The sequence below is a fragment of the Pinus tabuliformis genome, chromosome 4_1 (genome assembly GCF_031772625.1).
Source record: "Pinus tabuliformis cultivar Carrire ecotype Pingquan chromosome 4_1, CPIR1, whole genome shotgun sequence".
Classification (NCBI taxonomy): domain Eukaryota; kingdom Viridiplantae; phylum Streptophyta; class Pinopsida; order Pinales; family Pinaceae; genus Pinus; species Pinus tabuliformis.
The window spans coordinates 174,042,730-174,061,815 of NC_142303.1; positions in this window are offsets into that span (position 1 = coordinate 174,042,730).

A 19,086-nucleotide genomic window follows, 5' to 3' on the forward strand; every position below is an offset into this window, starting at 1 on the left:
TACAACCACATTAAAAAGTAAAAGTATTAATGTGGTTGATATAAGTCAAAGGTTTCATTTGTATCTACCATTTCTATCTACCAAAAAAACACTATTGCGGTAAAAATATTATTATTATCATTATAATTAATAATAATTATTTAATATTAAATGTTTTTTATTATAATTTAATTTGAAATTATGTAATATAAATATGAACCCATAGATTAATAAACTCTAGGGATTGATATTATAAACCCATGAGAATAATAAACCCAAAGGGTTAATACTAAAATGCTAAGGGATTTTAAACCCAAGGGAATAATATTAGCCCAAGGGATTATTACTAAAAACCAAAAGGTTTATATTGCCTTGGGTTTATATTATTAATCCCTTCGGTTTATAATATCAATCCCTTCAGTTTACTAATGTAAGGGTTCATACTCCTAAGGTTTAATACTAAAACCCCAAGGGATTATGAACTAAAGGCAATAATATTAACCCAAAGGATAATAAACCCAAGGGATTAATACTAAAAACCCAAAGAATTATTAACTCAAGGTAATAATATTAAACCCTAGGGATTAATATTATAAACCCAAGATATGTAAACCCTAAGAAAAATATTATCAACCCCAAAATAAACATGGTTGACAATGGTTGATTTTCATTTTGAGACAATGAGATTAATATTAAAACATGGTAAACGATGGTTTACCATAGTTGACCATGGTTGATATTATAAATCAAAGGGAATAATAAACCTTATGGATCAATACTAAAAACCCAAAGGACTATAAACCTAAGAGACTAAAATTAAGCCCTAGGAATATGAACCCTTAGATCAATAACTCCTAGGGATTAATAAGAAAACATGGTAGTTAATGGTTGACCATAGTTGACCATGGTTGATATTATAAACCGAAGGGAATAATAAACCCTAGGGATCAATACTAAAAACCCAAAGGACTATAAACCTAAGGGAATAAAATTAAACCCTAGGAATATGAACCCTTAGATCAATAAACCTAAGGGATTGATATTATAAACTAAAGGGATTAATACTAAAACCCCAATGGATTATGAACCCAATGGAATAATATTAAACCCAAGGGACAAATATTATAAACCAAGGTATATAAACCCTAACATAAATATTATAAACACTAAAATAAACATGCTTGAACATGGTTTATTTTCATATTGAGACAATCCTTATCTCATTGCAACATTGGACCATGGTTAACCATGGTTGACCATGGTTGATTTACATATTGAGACAATCTTTGTCACAATGTGATGTCCGATCATGGTTGACCATTGTCTATGATTGTCCATGATTTTCATATGGAGGAAAATTTTGTCACAATGTGACATTTTACCATAGTTGACCATGGCTAGCTATGATTGACCATGGCTGGCTATGATTGACCATGGTTATCCATGCTTTATATTATAAACTCAAGGGAATAATAAACACAAGGGATCGATATTATAAACCCAAGGGAATAATAAACCTAACAGATTAATACTAAGACCCAAACAAATTATGAACCAAAAGGAATAATACTAAACCCATGGGACAAATATTAAAACTGAAGGCATATAAACCCTAAGATAAATATTATAAACATGTGGTTGACCATGGTTTATTTTCATATTGAGACAATTCTTATCAAAATGTGACGTTATACGATGGTTGACCATGGTTGCTTTACATATCGAGACAATCTTTGTCACGATGTGACGTTAGACCATGGTTAGCCATGGTTGATTTTCATATCGAGACAATTTTGTTCACAATGCAACGATAGACCATGGTTGACCATGGTTGATTTACATATCGAGACAATCTTTTTCACAATTTGACAATAGATCATGGTTTATCATGGTTGATTTTCATATCAAGACAATATTTGTCATGTTAGGGTCCTATAAATTATAGTGATCAATTGATGATTATCTGGTTATTTATTTGGGAATCTGCTAATAAAGTTTGACTATGAATCACTAGGTGTCATAGCCTAAAGGTTTGTTTGTCCAAGGAACCATTTAGTTCTTGAAGCTCTGTGGTCAAGACAAGTCTGAATGTTTGGGATATTTTTTTGGATATAAATTCTAGGTCATATCAAGTTGCAAGTGTTTCTCAAAAGCATATTTCCAACGGTATATCTGGTACTTGAAACCGACTTACGGATCAAAAGATAGAGCAAGTTGAAGTCTGCTCCTCAAAACCACAAAACAAAGAAAAAGGCCTAAGTGTAAAAATATTTATTTGAATTATTAAAATTAATTCAAAAATAATGTTTGCAACCTAATTTTTAAAACATTAGAACCACATTTAATTTCATGTGTCAGCCAAATTCAAAATCAAAAAGTCAAATCACCTTTATGTCCCCACCATGCACTTAAATATTAAATCACCCTACTCTTTCATGCCTCGAGATATGTGCAAAGTTAAATCAATGGTTATTGATATATTTCGGACCCCCCAACCCCTCTGACATTTAACCAAGGGAGGGGTCCGAAAAGATGTTTTTCACTTTACCATTTTTTACAACTATCACCCTCTTGTTAATTTCGGACCCCCCTGAAATGCCATTATTCCTATTCATTTAAATTTTGGCGGAAATGCATTTATAAAATTGGCAGGAAAGTATATAAAGGAAATATTTCATACATTTATGAAATGATTTTTATGAATGGGAGGCTAAGGTAAATGAGGCTAAGGTGTAAAACGAATTTACAGGTATAGGTGAAATGAATTTACAGGTAAGGATATTTACAAGTGTGAAATGAAATTATAGGTGAAAGTAAAGATACTTTAATCACACTTTATCTTGGCTTACAAGCAATTTATATGTTTTCAAACTAAGATTAAATATAGAATTCATGTTAAAATTCTCTATGTTTAATTAAATCTGAATCTATTCCTCCCTTTCACTCCACAAAGCTTCAAAGATCCAATAGCCTACCTACCTTGCCTTATTTCAATCTGTTCTGATATTTATGCATTTGATCACCCTAAGACCTTGAATCCATTTCCCAATGGCCTTTTTTTTAGTTTCAACCAAACATTTCAAAAAACCAAACTCTGAACCTAATATCTAGCCTAAAGTTCCAAAATCAATAAATCTAAATCCAATATAGGGATCCCTCTCTAAGTTTAGAAGGGCTAGATTCTAAGCTTACAAGTGGTTTTGTGGTTACCTCTGGGTTTCTCTCACAGCCTTGGGAAATTACGGAGTGCTAACATGTCACAATCCGATGTTCGACGATGGAAACCCTAGTTGATTTTGGTATCGAGACAATTTTTGTCACAGTGTGACATTCGAGACCATGGTTGATTTACCTATCAAGACAATCTTTGTCATAATATGACATTGGACCATAGTTGACCATGATTTATTTTCATATCAAGATAATATTTGTCACAATGTGACATTCGACCATGGTTGACCATAGTTATCTCCATATGAAAATCATGGTTGACCATGATTTTCATATGGAGACAATTTTTGTCTTAATGTGATATTCGACCATGGTTGACTATAACTAGTTATGATTGACCATCATTGACGATCATTGATATTATAAACCCAAGGGAATAATAATCCAAATAGATTAATATTATAAACTGAAGGGAATAATAAACCCAAGGGACAAAATATAATAAACCCAAGGTATATAACCCTTAAGATAAATATTATAAACACATGGTTGACCATGGTTGATTTTCATATTGAGACAATTCTTATCACATTGCGTCATTAGACCATGGTTGACCGTGGTTGATTTACATATCAGGCAATCTTTGTTAGAATGAGATGTAAGACCATGGTTGACCATGGATTATTTTCATATCAAGAAAATCTTTTTCATAATGCAACTTTAGACCATGGTTGATTTCCTTATCGAGACAATATTTGTCCCAATGCGACGTTGGACCATGGTTGATTTTCGTATCGAGAAAATCTTTGTCACAATGTGATGTTGGACCATGGTTGACCATGGTTAACAATGCTTTATTTTCATATCAAGACAATCTTTGTCGCAATGCGACGTTTGACCATGGTTGACCATGATTTTCCATGATTTTCATATGGAGACAATTTTTATCACAATGCGACATTCATCTATGGTTAACCATAGTTGATTGTGGAAGGATATGATTGACCATGATTAAGCATGATTGATATTATAAACCCAAGGTAATAATAAACCTAAGGGATTAATACTAAAACCCTAAGGGATTATGAACACAAGGGAATAATAATAGACCCAAGGGATTAATACTAAAAACCTAAGGGATAAATATTATAAACCTAAGATATATAAACCCTAAGGTAAATATTACAAACCCTCAAAAAACATGGTTGACCATAATTGATTTTCAAATTGACAAAGTCTTTGTCACAATGTGACATTGGACTATAGTTGACCATGATTGATTTTCATATTCAAACAAACTTTCTCACAATGTGACATTGGACAGTGGTTGACCATGGTTGACCATGGATGATCATGTTGTCACAATGTGACGTTCGAACAAGAGACAAGCTTTGTCATAAAGTAACCGTGGTTATTGACCATGGTTGACTATAGTTGACCATGGTTAATTTTCATATTGAGACAATATTTGTCACAATGCAACGTTGGAATATGGGTTACCATTGATGACCATGGTTGTCACAATGTGAAGTTGGACCAAAAGACAATCTTTGTCACAATGTGACCATGGTTTTCCATCGTTGATTTTCACATCGAGACAATCTTTGTTACAATGCGATGTTGGAACATGGTTGACCATGTATGACCATGTTTGTCACAATATGACATTGGACCAAGAGACAATCTCTGTCACAATATGACCATGGTTGAACATGGTTGACTTTCATATTGAGACAATCTTTATCACAATGTGACATTAGAACATGGTTGACCATGGTTGATTTTCATATTGAGACAATCGTTGTCACAATGTGACATTGGATCATGGTTTATTGTGGTTGACCATGACTGATTTTAATGTTGAGACAATCTTTGTCATAATGCGACATTGAACCATGGTTAACCATGGTTGATTTTCATTTTGAGGCAATCTTTCTCACAATATGACATTAGACCATGGTTGACCATGGTTGACCATGATTGATTTTCATATTCTGGAAATCTAATGATAAACCCTAAGATAAATATTATAAACCAAGGTATATAAACCCTATGATAACTATTATAAATGGTAAAAAAAAACATGGTTGACCATGTATGACCATGGTTGATTTTCATATTGATACAATCTTTGTCACAATGTGACATCAAACTATGGTTGACCATGGTTGACCATGATTGATTTTCATATTGAGACAATATTTGACATAATGTGATGTTGGACCATGGTTGACTATGGTAGATTTTCATATGAGACAATATTTGTCACAATGTGACATTGGACCATGGTTGACAATGATTAAACCCTATGAATAATATTAAACCCTACTAATATGAACCCTTATATTAATAAACCTAAGGGATTGATATTATAAACCCAAGGGATTAATTCTAAAATCCCAAGGGATTGTAAACCCAATGGAATAATATTAAACCCAAGAGATTGATATTATAAACCCTAAGATAAATATTATAAACCCTAAAATAAACATTATTGACCATTGTTTATTTTCATATTGAGACAATCTTTGTCACAATGCAATGTTCGACCATGAATGATGTTCATATCGAGATCATCTTTGTCATAATGCGAAGTTGGACCATGGTTGATTTTAATATTGAGAAAATATTTTTCATAATGTGACATTGGACCATGGTTGACCATGATTACAAACCCAAGGGATTTATATGAAACCCAAGAATTAATATTATAAACCCTATGAATAATATTATTCCCCAGGAATGCGAACCCTTAGATTAATAAACCCAAGGGAACAATAAACATAAGGGATTAATACTAAAAACCTAAGGGATTAGAAACCCAAGGAAATAATATTAAACCCAAGGGATTAATATTATAAACTCAAGGTATATAAACCCTAAGATAAATATTATAAACCCTAAAATAAACATGATTGACCATGGTTTACCATGGTTGATTTTCATATTGAGACAATCTTTGTCACAATGCGACGTTGGACCATGGCTGACCATGGTGGACGATGGTTCACAATGGACCATGGTTGACCATATTGAGCCAATATTTGTCACAATGTGACATTGGACCATGTTTGACCATGATTGACCATGGTTGATGATGGTTGAAAATGGTTGATTTTCATATTAATAACTTGAAATAGTTTCCTCCCCTATGAATTCATAGATGTTAGTCACTTCTTTTTGGTTATGAAGGTCCACACCATTTGTGAAGTCCAAAATCTCCACCAAATGGTGATGTTCCTTAACAACTTGGCAACAAGTGTATTTATAGTTATTTTTCTTTTAAATATTCCCCCCATGTAAGGTTTTTGGTATCCATAACAAAATCATAACAAATGTTTCAAATAAAAATTTGACAAGTGCCCATGGGAAAACATAATAGATCATATTGTATTTATTACTCCCATACTAAATTAGTCATTTTGAATTTGACTTCTTTAGGGAGAGCATTTGCAAAGTCAACTTCAACACACAACCCAATATATATTGTGTTATATCTTTTAAGAGTTTTGTGAGAATAACAATCAAACTCCCTAATGTATTTAAAATGGAGACTAGATATTCAAGTGCCTCAAACAATAAATGTGAGTTGAAAAGCTTAAGCAACATTGTTGTTGAATTTAAAGTGTTTTTAGAAAGGTTCAATATTTCAATATTATATATATATGATTAATTGATTACACAAAGGAAAAAATAAAGGTGTATATAAATACACTTCAAAAATAATAATTCATGTCCTCTGAAATCTCATTATGATATTAATATTTTAAAATTAATATTATACCTCATAAAATATATAATATTAATGATTTCTTTTTAATTATAAAAATAATATATATATATATATATATATATATATATGGGAAAACTTGTACGGCACGTCGTTCTATATAAGAGTTTGTTACGTCCCTTGCACCCACGTTTATGAACCATATTGTATTATCTATATATTTAAAACATCATCACAATTGTGATTTGGTAAATATATTACATGGGGAATGTCACGCTAGGGATTGCGGCCATATACCAATCCCTCCAAAGCTGATTGTGCATATGCACCATGCCTAACTAAGAATTTGTCTTAAGTCCTTACGCAGTGAGAACTTTGCTTAATCTTTCTGGGCTTGCAGTGTTTACCATTTCTCATGCAGTGAGAACTTTGCTTAATCTTTCTGGGCTTGCAGTGTTTACCATTTCTCATATATATAATGCTGGTTGACAACTAAAAATTCTCAATCTCGTTGGGGCAGAAGTATTTGATAAATAAAACAAAAGACGCTAACCAAAACTATGTAACATATTAAAAACAAACATTATGTAAAAATAATACGACGAAGGGTCATCTAAAACACCAAACAAAGAAATACAATGCTTCAATAATTTATTTTGGATGGTTACTTAATAAGATTTGTGGCTCCGTAAAATAAGTTATAAAATAAAAATTCGACCCCATTTTAAAATTTCATTATAATTGCAACCCTGTAACTGCAAATTCAATTGTGGTCGACAAAGAAAACATTGTAGTCATAAAAGTAAAATTTATAAAGCGATCGAATCAAACCCTTACCATGCCACATTAAGTCACAGGCCTAACATTTACCCCCATTTATTCCACGACAGCTACAAAACTTGAAATAATGAAAAACTGGAAAGTGTTGGGTGAAATTTTAGGATTATAATCTTAAGCACGTGAACTAAAAAAATAGGGAGACGAAGAAATGAATGAAATTTATAGTCCTCAGGTGAGGAGCTTCCGAGGCTGCCACAACATCGGCTTTCACATTGAATTAACAAATCAAACAATATATATTTTATACAAATGCAATTAGTGAGGGAGATGAAACAATCTCCTAAGAAATAAGATCCAATTCCTAATTACAACCAATATCAAAACAACTTAATATATGTTTCTGCACTATTTTTAAGTTCCCCCCATAATGGAGAAAGGATTGATTTCCACGCCTAATATCTCCTTAAACAATTCAAATTTTATCTTCCCAAGGGGCTTTGTGAAAATATTAGCAACATTTTCACAGGTATTACAATGTTCAAGGAAAATTTCCTTAGACTATATCTTCTCTCTAATAAAATGAAACTGAGCATCAACATGCTTTGTCCTTGCATGAAAGATTAGATTATTTTCCAATTTGATCGAGCTTTGGTTATCACATTTGATCATTGTAGCCTTATTTTGTTCTTCTCCAACATATTGAAGAACTCGCCTCAACCAAACTGCTTCACACGTTACTGCATACAAAGCTTTATACATTTCCTCTGTGGATGATAAAGATACAGTAGGTTGCTTCTTAATGCTCCATGAAACAATCCTGGATCCAACACTGAATGCATAACCTGTAGTAGATCTTCTATCATCCAAATTACTAGCCCAATCTAAATCTGAGTACCCTGTCATATCAACATCAAATGAATCGATATACTTATGACCAAAATCGATTGTTCCTTTAAGATACATGAGTACTCACTTTTCTCCTTTCCAATGGCTTTCTAGAGGTCTCACCATAAACTAACTTAACACACTAATAGAATATGCTATGTTAGGTTGTAGTAAGATAATTCAAACTTCCCACTTGTTGTTTATACAATGTACCATCTACCTCCTTTGATCCATCATCAAAATGAAGTTTCACAGTTTGCTTCATTGGAGTAAAAGTAGCTTTGCATTGATCCATTTTAAACCTTTTAAGCACTTCTCTGACATACTTACCCTGAGTAACAAAAGTCTGACCAACATCTCTCCACACTTCAATACCTAGATAGTAATGTAAGTCACCAACATATTTCATCTCAAATACTTGTGACATATGCACCTTAATTCCATCAATTAGTTTCACCGAATTTCTTGTAATAATTAGGTCATCAACATATAAATAAATCAATACTACATGCCCCTTTCATCAAATTTGGTATATAGATTCATATTACTTTCACTTCTCATAAAGACCTGCGGAAGAAAGAATGAATTTATCTTCCCATACCATGACCTAGGTGTCTTCTTTAGCCCATACAAATATTTCTTTAATCTGCAAAATATGTGTTCATGTCCCTTTTGCACAAACCCTTCAGGTTGTGCCAAATACACCTCCTCTTTTAAATCACCATTCATAAAAGAAAATTTTATGTCTAATTGGTTAAAATTCCAATGGTAATTTTTAGCTAATGAAATTAACAATCTAATAGTATTTAATTCAGCTATAGGTGCAAATGTTAATGCATAATCATTGCCCTTCTTTTGCGAGTACCCCTTTTCCACCAATATAGAATTATATTTATCTATATTTCCATCTTCTTTAAACTTGGGTTTGTATAACGATTTGCATCCAATGGGATATTCTCCTTTAGGAAATTCAGTCAATTCCACAAATTTGTTTTAAATTATATATTCATATTCTTCCTCCATTTATTTTATCCACTCTTCATGTTCATTAGCTTCATTAAAACTCATGGGTTCTATGACTTTCAAAACATTACTCATGATGGCATAGTCCTTATACCTTTCTTGTAGGTGAATCCGTCGAGTAGACCTCCTCCATACTTCATTGTCTTCACCCCTATTCTCTGAAGGTACTTCTTCGCCTCTAGGTGGGCTCTGGCTACTAGAGGTGTAAATGTCACTGGATTCTTCCATAAGATTCTGTTGCTCACTATCTTCTGCTTCATTGTCTTCAGCTTCAGGAAGAATTTGCCACTTTTCATAATTGTTGTCCTTATTGCCTTCATCTACCTATTCATGGAAAATTACATCTTTACTCACAAATACTTTGTGAGTAGATGGATCAAACATTTATATGCTTTAATTTCTAAACAGTATCCTACAAATATACATTTGATACCTTTAGCATCAAGTTTCTTTCTATTTTCCTTCAGAATATGTGCAAAGGGCTTACACCCAAATACCTTCAAATGATGAACTACTAATTTAAAGCCATACAAGGCTTCGAATGGGGCCTTAAGATAAAAACACCTTGTTGGAATTTTGTTCTTTAAATAAACAACAGTACTAATGGCTTCTGCCAAAAAAGCATTTGAGAGGTTATTACCTTCGATCAAACTCCATGCACACTCCACCAATGTCTTGTTTTTCCTTTCCGCAACACCATTATGTTGTGGAGTGTAGGGTACTGTGAATTGCTACACTATTCCATGATTCTTACAATACTTGATGAAGTTCTCCAATCTGTATTCTCCCCCTTGATCGGAATGGAGGATCTTTATGAACTTCCATGTTTTCTTTTCTACCATATTTTTGAATTATTTGAAATACTCAAAGACATCACTATTTTTCCTAAGGAAGTACACCAAAGTGTACCTTGTGCAATCATCAATAAACAATAGAAAATAATAAGCACCTCCTAGGGATCTGGTCTGCATTGGTCCAAAAACATCGAAATGCACAAGTTCTAATACATCTCTTCTCATCCTATCAGAATTAGAGGGGAATTCATCTCTGTGAATTTTTCCTAATGCACAACCTTCACAAGAAACACACTCATTCTTTAACATAGGGATTCCTTCAACCATTCTTTATTTCTGTAGTAAAAACAAATCATGATAATTGATATAAACATACCTCTTATTCCAAAGACTTTCTATTGACATAGATGTAGAAGTCAGTGCTTGATGACTCTTGTTGGTGACATCAAGTTTGTACAGACCTCCAACCCTAACCCTTGAGGTGATTGGTTTCTAGTGATCCATAAAATCCTTTACTATGCAATGTGTTTTGAAGCATTCAACCTTTAGATTCTGATATGTAATTGTGGACACATAAATCAGATTCTTCTTGATCTCGGACACATAACTAACATTATGAATTCCCCTGACACTACCATTTGGTAAGGTCACTGGAATATCTCCATATCCCATGATTTGATGTGCACGATCATTACCAAGATAGATGTTTCCACCATTGCTTAGTTCCTTGAATTTTTCATACCAGTCCTTATTGCATGTCATGTAAATCGAAACTCCAGAATCCACAAACCAAGAATTAACATCATCTGTTTCAGCAGGCAATGTAGCATTAGAAATAAACAACTTAAGATTTTTGAGGTCAGAATTTAGGTCTTCTCATGCAAAATTTCCATAATGTATTCTGTGCTTATTATCCTTAGTTTAATCACTTTTCTTCTTATAACAATCTCTGGCAATATGCCCACTTCTACCACAATAAAAACACTTCATTCCAAAGTAATTTTTGACAAATGACATACCTTGATTTATTTTCGGAAATAGCCTTTTCTAATAAGGAATTCCACCTTTACTTGCTCCTCCTTGTTTCCCTTTGAAGAATGTCTTCTTAGCCACAAGTGCCAAGTCAGGCTTCTGAGGCTTCAAATTCTTGTGCCTTTCTTCTTCCTGCAATAGTATGTTTGTAAATTCTTGAAAATTTGGCACTTCCTCCCTTGTTGTAAGACCTGTAATAAACATATGATAGTCCTCTCATATTCCATTTAAAGTGATCATCACAAGATCAATAACAGGTATTAGTTCTTGTATGTCTCCTAGCTTATCTTTAAAATGTTTCATTCTGGAAATAAAGGCACTAACAGATTCATTCTCTTCCATTTTAACATATAGGAGCTTACTCTTCAGAAAGAGGACTCGATTTGTATTTTTAGTTTCATACAACTCCTTCAATGTATTCCAGGTCACATTAGACGTATGGAAATCACGAATATAAGGAATTATAGTATAATTCACAGACATTCTTAATAATACCTTTTCTTTTTTCTCCCGCTTCTCCCAGTCTCGAATCAATGCAGTTATTGAGCCTGCAGCAGGTTTTTATTCTTCTCCCTTTGTGATGGTCCAAGCTCCATAACCTTCTAGTAGTGTTTGCAACTTGAATTTCTAGTTGACATAATTTGTTCCATCCAGTTTATTAGCTTTGTTCAGGTATGTCTCTGCCAGTGGATTCGCCATCTCCCAATGTCTTTTAGGAGAAGCTCCAACAACTTCAAATACATATATATTTACAAGGAAAATATGAATGGGGGTTAAAAATAAATTTAATAAGATTTAATTATCCAATAATGTATTAATAAGGCTTAATAAAGTCCCTTTTTTCTAAAATATATGAAAACGCTTTTAAATGAATTCTCTCACTTTTCAATATAAAAGCGCCCCTTTTTTTCGTAATTTGTTTTAAGTAAAAAATAAAAAGTCGATTTTATAGATATATGGGTGCATCAACCTTTAATAAATAAAGCTCGTGTGGATGGATGGGAAAACTTTTTTGAATATTGATTATCACCGATACACTTTTCGATAGAAGAGGGCAACATTACAATGCAAAATATTGAAATATTTGTAAGTTTACTACTGTCAACGTAGCTTTCACTATGTATCCACCTTTGTTTATCCTAGATATCAAAAATTGACTAACCAATCCCATTGGCAGTCCATGCTCTTTACCGACAACTCCACAGTTCAACACTTTTATTGCAATAGAATTTAGCTCTCAGCCCTAACCCCTTCGTGGCCTAGCATTGTGGCACTTAACGACCCCTCTATTGCTTTTTGCTCCAACTTGAGAGCATATTTGTGGTCCAAACACCACAATTTTCTCCTTCCCTTGCCAATTTGACGTTTTATACATACGCTTGATCTCAGTGGCAATATGCTCCACAAACTCAAAACACGCACAAGAGTCATACCACGCTACACCACTATCAATGAAATAATGACAAGATTACTCTCGACCTCATCACAGTGATTGGTAGAGATCTCCGATCTGCCACTAAACACATAAAGCATATTTCACATCGAGCCTCACGTCTTTCATGTCCAACCTCAGATGCTCGATCCTTTGGCTTCTCCCAAATGGAGTCGATCCAAAAAGTCTTACTTTTTAGTGGGTGTAATGATAAAATCTCCATTGTAATACATGTAATTGTATATTGAATTGATGTAAAATATGAGATGATTACAAACTAGAATGAGGGCATGTTTATATACCCTATTCATGTACCCCTTCACTAACAATCATATCCTTTGGAACATGCCTCTTCATTAACTAATTACCAATTAATTTTTCATTAATCATTATCATTGTTATTTATATTATTTTTATTATCTTATATATTTTTTATTCATAACATTTCCTTCCTCTTCAAAAATTTTTGTTCTCAAATCTTACTGATGAAAAACATTGATCTCTTTTTTCAGGTCATCACGGAACTGTCATCTTCGTTGTTACAAGATGATGTGATCCTTGGAGCAATAAATAAAATTATAAAATGGATAAGACTAACCATCCTAAATTAATCCTCTGTGAAACTTTTCAGTCACTAGAAATTTGTAATGAATGGTTGTCATAGGAGTAGATTCTACAAAATTCAACAATCTTTGGAACATAAATTTGTTGTTTTCGTTCTGAGTGATACTAGTACATAGATTGATTGGAAAGTCTATTCTTGTGATTTAGATGTGTAGTTTTTAACCCTGTACAAAAATTACCTGCATACGAATTCTAAAACATAGAAAATAAACAATGCGAAAGCATAACACATAAAACACATATACACAGAGATTTTCCCCTGGATCCCAAAACCGGGACTACCAGCTTGATTTTTCATTATGTTCCTTTCAATGTTACAATACATATTTATACATGCTGAATCATCCAATACCATGGAACGAAAACCATCGCATCCAAAGCCATGGACCAAAAACCATCGCATCCAAAACCATGTGCAAAAATCATGTACAAAACCATAGGTGGGTCCGTGTAACCTAACATAGGGTCCAAAACCAAAAATTTTCAAGGCACTGCCCTGGACCCCATAGAGTGGGGTTACCTGCACCCCTCAACCCCCTGTGACCCCTCCCCCCCACCCCCGCTACGCAATTGGCGCAATGAAGAGGGGGGCTCCACCCCCCTTCTAACCTCCTGGTTAACTACATGGGATAGTCGTGGAAAGAATATAACACAACCCAAAATTCTCCCACTTGTTGTTTTCTTTCCATAGGGGGCCACAAGAGATCTTAGTCATTTATCTAGCCCTGAAAAACCCATTGTTTCTCTACACCAATAGAACTTCTCAGAGCTCACAAATTTTGTCAATGCATTTGCAGTATTCTTCAAAGTGTCCACCTTTACCAACAACACCTTTTTGTATTCTATCATATCCCTCACAAAGCGATACTGAACAACAATTTTCCTTGTCTTTGAATGATATGCAGGGTTCTTTGCCAAGAAAATTTCACTTTGGCTATCACAGTCTATCCTTATATCTCCCTGTACTAACCCCAAACTTGAACACAATCTCTGCAACCAAACTGCTTCCTTTCTTTCATGAGTGGCTGCCATGTATTCTGCCTCTATAGTTGATAGTGCCACTACAGATTGTTTCTTACTCATCCAACTGACTGCACTTCCAAATAGGCTAAACACATACCCACTTTTATATCTTCTCTGATCTAGATCTCTAGCCCAGTCCGCATCAACAAAGCCACAGATATCCAAAACTCTGTCCAATCCTGGTCTTCCTTGGTAGCACAAACCATAATCACTGGTGCCACGCAAATACATGAAAACCCGCTTCATTGCTATCTAGTGCTCCTTCCTTGGTTTTGACATAAACCTACTCAATACTCCCACTGCATGTGGAATGTCAGGTCTAGTATAGACCATTGCATACATCAGACTACCGACTACACTTGCATATGGAACACAGGACATGTCCTCTTCCTCTTCTTATGTCTTGGGACACTATTCGGCAGATAACTTTACACCTACAGAAATAGGAACCTTTACCAGTTTACTGTCCTGCATATTAAACCTCTGCAATATTGTCTCGACATACTTCCTCTGGTTTAACCAAACCTTTCTCTTTTCCCGATCTCTTTTAATTTCCATGCCCAAAATATAGTTTGCAGCACCAAGATCTTTCATATCGAATTTGGAGGACAATTGGGTCTTCAAATCCTAGATAGTTTCTTTGTCATTTCCAACCAACAACATATCATCCACATACAAGACCAGATAAATAACACGGTCACCAATTAATTTAAAATACAGACAGTGATCTGCTTTGCTTCTAGTGAAGCCAAGTTCCTATATAAATGTATCAAATTTCTGATACTACATCCTTGGTGACTATTTTAACCCATACAGAGACTTCTTTAACTTGCATACTAGTTCTTTCTTACCCTTCAACACAAAGCCTTCAGGTTGCTTCATGTAGATTTCCTCTTCCAGATCCCCGTGAAGAAATGTTGTCTTTACATCCATCTATTCTACCTCAAAATCAAAAGCAACAGCAACAAATAAAAGTAATCTAATAGAAGCTACCTTTGCAACATGAGAAAAAATATCACCAAAATCAATTCCCGGCACCTGGGAATAACCTTTTTCTATCAACCGAGCTTTGTATTTCTCCACCTTTCCTTCTGCATTTGTGTTCTTCTTGGACACCCATTTGTTTCCAATGCATTTCCTTCCAGCGAGCAACTCCACCAGATCTCAGGCTTCATTTTGTGCAAAGATGCCATTTCATCAACCATGGCCTCTTTCTAGAGTTTTCCATCCTCTGAATCTACTGCTTCCTTCACAGTTCTGGGTTCATCATTAATAATAGATAAAGCAAAATTTGAATAAAAAGCAGATGGACTATACCTTTCTGGCTGCCTTCTTTCTCGAACTGATCTTCTCACACCCAGAGTTTGTGGCTCTTCATCTCCTAATTCCTCTTTTGCTGTAGAGTCTGATTCTTCCTCTTTTAGCTCAAACTCTATCTTCTCAAGTTCCTTTCGTTGTACTTCATGTTTAATAACATCTTTCATATCTATGAACACCACATCTCGGCTGTACACAACCTTCCTTGTTATTGGGTTCCAAAGCTTATAACCCTTTAAACCATCCTTCTACCCAATAAAGATGCACTTTTCAGATTTACTATCCAACTTGGTTCTTTTCTCCTTTGGAACATGTACATATGCATCACATCCAAATACCCTCAGATGTGAAAGAGATGGTTTCTTACCAGTCCATACCTCTTGTGGAGTCTTATCCTCCAATGCTAATGAAGGTGATCTGTTGACTAGGTAACATGTTGTTTCCACCGCCTCTGGCCAGAATTCCTATCCTAACCCGGCACCACTGAGCATGATTCTTGCCCTTTCCATCAACGTCTTGTTCATTCTTTCTGCAACTCCATTTTTCTCAGGTGTGTATGGAGTAGTCTTCTACCATGCTATACCACACTTCTTACAGAATTCTTCAAATTCCTTACTGCAAAACTCTCCACCGTTATTTGTCCTCAGCACCTTTATCTTCTTCTCTGTTTGGTTTTCCACCAGAGCCTTAAATTCTTTAAACTTGTCAAAGACTTCAGATTTCTTCTTAAGGAAATATATTCATGTATTCCTTGAGAAGTCATCTATAAATGATACATAGTACACAGACTTACCCAATGATGGAACCTTCACAAGTCCAAACACATCACTGTGCACAAGCTCTAATATATGTTTCACCCTCTTACCACCAAAGGGGAAACTAACCCGATTCTTCTTCCTATATACACAATTTTCACAGAAATCAAAATCCAGAGAGTTATTACTCATACCTTCTATCATACCTTTACCATTAAGTATTCGAAGGCCCTCCTCTCCAATATGTCCAAGCCTTTGATGCCACAACATGGTCTTCTCTCCAGAGACCACTATATTTTCTGCTCCACTTTCAAGAACCACAGAACTATTGCACCCATCAACAACAGTGCTACCTTGCAACTTGTACAGAGTTCCAATCCAAACTCCCTGCATCAATACTAGTGCTCCCCGAACCATCTTGCATGTATCCTTCTCGAACACTGTTTTTTCACTTGCATCATCCAACTTACTTACACAAATAAGATTTTTGGCCAATGTAGGAATATGCAGAACACTCAGAAGTGTTCTAACCCTTCCACCTTGCAACTTCAACTTTACTTTTGTGCAACCAATGATTCTAGCCTTCCTATTATTCCCTAAGAAGACATCACCACCATCATATTTCTCATACTCGCAGAACCACTCTCTATGGGGAGTGAAGTGAAAGGATGCACTTGAGTCAATCAACCATGCCTCATGATCTACATGTGTACTTGAAGAAGCCAAGTACACATCCCCACCTTCATTTGAGGTGGTTTTTGACTCTGCAGAAGGAGCATCATCAAATCCCTTTCCTTTATCAGGAGCTTTAAATTTACAATCCCTTTTGTAGTTCCCTTCCTTCCCACATTTTCAGCACACCACCTTTACAGGTTTTCCTGGAGATTTAGATCTCCCTCTAGATTTAGATCTCCGACTCGATGACTTATTTTTGTTTCTGTTCTGGGACTATCCTCGTACAGACAAGGCATCACCATTCTGGCTCTCCATATTTTTCCATCTCATCTCCTCTGTCAGCAAGGATGAGACTATTTCATCAAACTGCAAGGCAGTTGCATTGCTACCTATTGCAATAACCAGACTATCCCACGAATCTAGTAGAGAACACAACAAACTAATGCACTTATATTCATCTGAAATTTTAATATCAAAAGATGCTAACTGACTTACCACATTATTAAATGCGTTCAGATGCTTTGTCACCGAGTCTCCATCTTTCATCCTCAGGTTATATAGCTTTTTCCACAGGAACGGTTTATTCACCAGAGACTTAGATTGGTACAAAGTTCCTAACTTGTCCCATAAAGCCTTCGTTGTGGCTTCCCCTGATACATTTAGCAATACTGAATCTGAGACACATAATCATATTGTGTTCTTTGCCTTCTGATCCAAATTCTTCCATTCTTCATTGGACACTCCCATTGGTTTAGTACGTGGATCTACGTGATCCACTAATATTTATCCACCAACAGATCCTCCATCTTGAGTTTCCACAACTCAAAACTTTGACCATTAAATTTCTCGATCTCTATCTTTCCACTGCTCGCCATCTTCTTTCACCACTAGAATCGATCTCGTAGATCTCCCACTGAACAGGGTCTACCACAGGCCCGAGCGAAACCCCTTAGCAACAAAGGTGTCCCCTTGAAGCCAAATCTGCTCTGATACCAAATGTAGGTTTTAACCCCATATAGAAATTACTTGCATACGAATTTTAAAACACAAAAAATAAACAATGCGAGAGCATAACACATAAAGAAAATATACATAGAGATTTTCCCCTAGAGCCCAAAACCGGGACTACTAGCTTGATTTTTCAATATGTTCCTTTCAATGTTATAATACATACTTATACATGCCGAAGCATCCAATACCATGGACTGAAAACCATCGCATCCAATACCATGGACTGAAAACCATCGCGTCTAAAAAACATGTGTGAAAATCACGCACAAAACCATAGGTGGGTCCGCCCAACCTAACATAGGGTCCAAAACCAAAATTTTCCGGGGGCACTACCCTGGACCCCTAAAGTGGGGTTACAGTTACACCTCAAACCCCCTGTTAACTACATGGAAAGAATATAACACAACCCAACACTTATGTGCTTTTGACTCGGTTAATTTTCTCCACGCAAAACGTAAAACTTACCATTCAATTAAAGAGATTTTGTATTCCTTTTGTTCTTATTTTACCTTGAAAATACCATGGGTTGCTAAAACCACGAGCTTGTAAACCACTTAATGAACAATCAAGAGAATCTTATCTACTCTTCCTTACGTATAGATTTAAAGATATTTGGAAAGATTCCTTTTTGACTTTATTATGCACTTTTTATCAATAATGTAGAAGATTTTATATATATATGAATGTTGTCCTTTAAAATTTACATCGGACTATATTTGTTTTTACTAGAATCATTGAAATTTCAATGGTCAAAGGTCTTATTTTTTATTTTTTTATTTAATTTTTTGGGGCCAAAGGACTAAATGGTGACATGGAGAATCTCCAAACTCTGAGCAAAACACTTCAATTTCACAA